The sequence below is a fragment of the Arachis ipaensis genome, chromosome B01 (assembly GCF_000816755.2).
Source record: "Arachis ipaensis cultivar K30076 chromosome B01, Araip1.1, whole genome shotgun sequence".
Lineage (NCBI taxonomy): Eukaryota > Viridiplantae > Streptophyta > Magnoliopsida > Fabales > Fabaceae > Arachis > Arachis ipaensis.
In genome coordinates this window covers 24,984,633-24,988,621 of record NC_029785.2, presented here as the reverse complement: position 1 = coordinate 24,988,621, position 3,989 = coordinate 24,984,633, and positions in this window count along the sequence as shown.

Genomic DNA, 3,989 nt, shown 5'->3' with positions numbered 1-3,989 from the left:
ACCATAGCAACACTAATCGCAACATACAATAATCAGGACTCGACCCCACGTTATCAAAACTCATATTCATTAACCGAACACAACAGAATACTAACGCGAGGCTTTTTAAAACATAATCTCTTACCGGAATAACAACACGAAGCAGTTCTGATTTCGAACCGGCCCCGACAACAGCTCCGGCGGCGGCCAGAAGCTCCGGTGGGTCATCTATAAAAAACCGCGCAGCATCAAAACCTTCTCGAAACTCAAAATGACCGAACCCACAAATTTGAAACCCTTATCGGCAGAGTTCTCTGGCGGCGGCAGCGAAGTTTTTTTTTTTCCGGCGGCCGGAGCGGCAGCTTGGGCGGCACCCAAGAGCTGGCAGCAGCGATGATAACCCCACGCCTGCTCCTCCGATCGCATCTCCTCTCCCTCAGATCGGACCGGTGGCAGACCCCCCAACAGTGGCGGTGCAGCAGCTCACAGTGCAAGTAGCAGCGGTGCCCTGAACCTTTCTTTCCTTCAGATCAGATCGGGCGGATCTCTAGCAGTGGCGGCGGCAGACCAGAGCAGTAGAATGGAGGGGATGATGACTGCTCAAAACGCAGCGATAGCATACGACGGCACGCGAGGGCAGCGGCGAGTGCCTCCCTGTGGGTCGCCGACTCCACGTTCCTCTCTTGGTCTCTCGCTCTCTTCTGGTCAGGACTCACGGCGGCGCTGTGCTCCCACCAAGGTTGCGAGCTCAACGGTGGCAAGGCAGGGAGGACGATGGAGCTGGCAGCGAGTCCTTCTCTGCGCGACGCTGACTCCGTGTCTCTTTCTCTTTCTCCCTTCGGTGTACAATGGTGGCGACAAGGCGTGGAATGCGGCGGCACAACGCGACGGTGGCGGTGAGGCCCTGCGGCTCCGACGCGTCTCCTCTCCTTCTTCTCCCTGTCGCACTCTGTTCCCTCTTTCTTTCTTTGCTTCGTTTGGCAGCTGTTGCTGCTATGTGTCGCGTGAATGAGGGGAGGAAGGGAAACGGGTAGGGTGCGGCGGCGTTGAGCTGGACGGCGGCGGCAGTGAGGCCCCAGCCATCGTCGCCCCTCCTCTCTTCCCCACTCCTCCGATCTGCTACTGTTGCTGCGTGTGGGTTTGAGGAAAAAAAAAAGGAAACATTTGTGTTGCTGCTGCTGGGTTGGGTGAGAAAGGAACCGGGTCACCGGGTTAGGGTTTTAGGATTAGGGTTTCATTTTCAAAAATTAGGGTTAGGGACATTTTAGTAATTTCAGATGAAATTGGGAATAATATAGTAATTGAAACCCAAATTAAGTCCAACACTAATTGTATATAGGAAATACAATTTGCTCATCAATTTCACAAATTATTTTCAATAAAATGTCCAAATCAAATAATTAGAAGTAATATACTTAATTTCTTCATTTTCCAAAATAGCAGTAATAATATTTAATATATTACTTACCTAATCCAAATCATATAAAATCCTTATTATTTCATAACTATCAATCTTATACTTTAAATATAGAAAATAATCCAATAATTATAAAATTGGATAATAATCATAGCTTATCTCAAATCCAATAAATCAAAACTTGCCTTAATTATCTTTAATAAAATGATTTCCGAAATTAAGGCTATAAATAACTATATGATTTGAGACTTGATCATAATAAGACTTTTCAAAAGTTCTGGGTCTTACATCCTACCCACCTTATAAAAATTTTCGTCCTCGAAAACTGATACAAAACAAAAGAAATCTCATTACAATTCACCCTTGAACACATTTAAGGAAGAAGTAAAAATATCTCAACGTATAAACATATATACGGTTCTCAAATACTTGGATTATCATATGCATAAGGATACAAAGGTAGGAGTATGGTTGCAAAGCAAACATTACAAGGTAGGCTCAATGCAAAAGATAACATGGGTCAATCATGTGATAGAAGGGCAAGGCATCAAGGGCTATCAAACAGGATGGAGTTAAAACGACGTGCTCAACCTCCGCACACTAATCTCGCATCAACCTCAAAGTTTCAACTTTCCAACTCCATCAAGCACTTTACAAACCCCAAATTTGATCACAAGCCTGATAATCACAAACCCGTTCGCAAGGAACAAATCGCCCACAACTCATACGTTGCACACCTACCGCTTCAACTTCGTATGCACACATCACGCCTTAAAGAACTAACGCATCGCGTTACGTATACGTCTACAGGTCGCACGTGATATCAAAATAATTCTCGAGTCTACTCAGAAGGATACAAGACTTTAGAAAGGAGAGTCAAATGTCAAGGATAGTACTCAAAGATTTGGGAGAATGTATCCAGATCCAGATAAACAAGGACACTCAAGCAATGAAGTTTGCTAGACTCAATTTAATTGACAACTTCAAAGATGACCCTTGGATCGAAGAAGTTCAATAGGATCAATAAGAAGAAAATCAGTGCATCAGTTTGAACAAATTCAAGCTGAGTCGAAGAAGTATGAGGTTCACAAAAGAGAATATCTCAAAACCAAGGCAAAGCTCACAAAACTCAAGAGCATGATTAAAAATACTTCTGAATACATTGTTCTTAAAAGAATCAAAAACTTGCAGGAAAATCACCTCGCAATCTAAAAGAAAAGTTAAGCAACAAATATCCTTCAAGAGAGTAACAAAAGCATAAACGTGGCTTTGCTCTAGTTCAATTTCACGTCGAAGTAGATTATGTAGAGTTTTAAAAACAACTATACACAAGTTTAGCTGAGAGCAAAAATATTTCCTCAACTCTTTTAGAAAGATAATTAGGTGCACAACTTAACCAAAAGCAGTTCATAAAAACTCGGAAGTAATCAAATGCTTGTTCAAAAATTCTCGAAGTTCATACTCAAACAAGCGTGCATAACATTTATAGCAAGGACGAAAGAGGAAGTTAAACTCTCTTTAGAAAGGAAACTCCGAGGTAAAGATTTGCTTACAATTTGATAAAGAAAATAAGTGGTGTGTTACAAACAAACCAGTTTCCACTAAACAAGGAAGCTTTCCAAAACTTCATTTAAAAGGGCGCATGCCAACTTTAAATTAATTTTGTCAAAATTGGACAATGGTTTTAATCTCAATCAAGCAACAGAAAGTAAATTCTGTTTAAAACTTCTTACAAGAGAATTCGAAACTTCTTTAAAAGGTTCAAAACAAGACTCCAAAAGTGTTCTTGAAATCACCACCTCAGAAGAACACCCGGAGTTAAAAGTCACAGCACATTAAGACAAGTTCAAGGCTATATCAAAGAATACTTGAATCAAGAAGAACTCAAACAGGGGAAGATAGATGCAACAAGGATCTTAAACCAGCATATGCACTTAAGGTCAAACAAGAATGCATATAGATAGAGGAATAGAGTTGAAAAATCAAACTACTTTTCAAAAGGACTAGCAAACAAGAGCTTCAAGTTAGGATATAAAAGAACAAGTCGACTCGAATAGAATTTAAGACACACAACTGAATAGCCTCGAGAAATAGTTTCTAACGTTCCCAAAATCCGCGATTCGCTTTACTCAAAACTCGTATTTCATCTATGATAACCCATCAGTGCTTTCATATACATAATTCACTAGTATTAAGCCGGCCAAACTTAATACCAGGAATTATGCAATGCAAGACTAACAGCGTTAATCAATAGACCGTCATGTGCATAAAGCTCTAATTCTCGTCATTCGACAAGACCTAATACATGACAAACGCTCAGAGTATGCAACTGAAGCATAGTCAGTCCATTCCTCAGGCTCTACAGGAAGAACTGCTCTGATACCATAATGTAACACCCTAACTACCAAAGCTCACACTTCCGGCTGCGCGACTCTGATAGTTTGGACATTACGACGACTTTATATTATTTAATACTAAAATATGAGCCTGTTTAAAACTTTAAATCGTAATACCGATCCAAAAATACTTTCATCCGATATCATACATCCATAAATACCATACAACTTACAAAACCTCATAAAGAGTACATCCA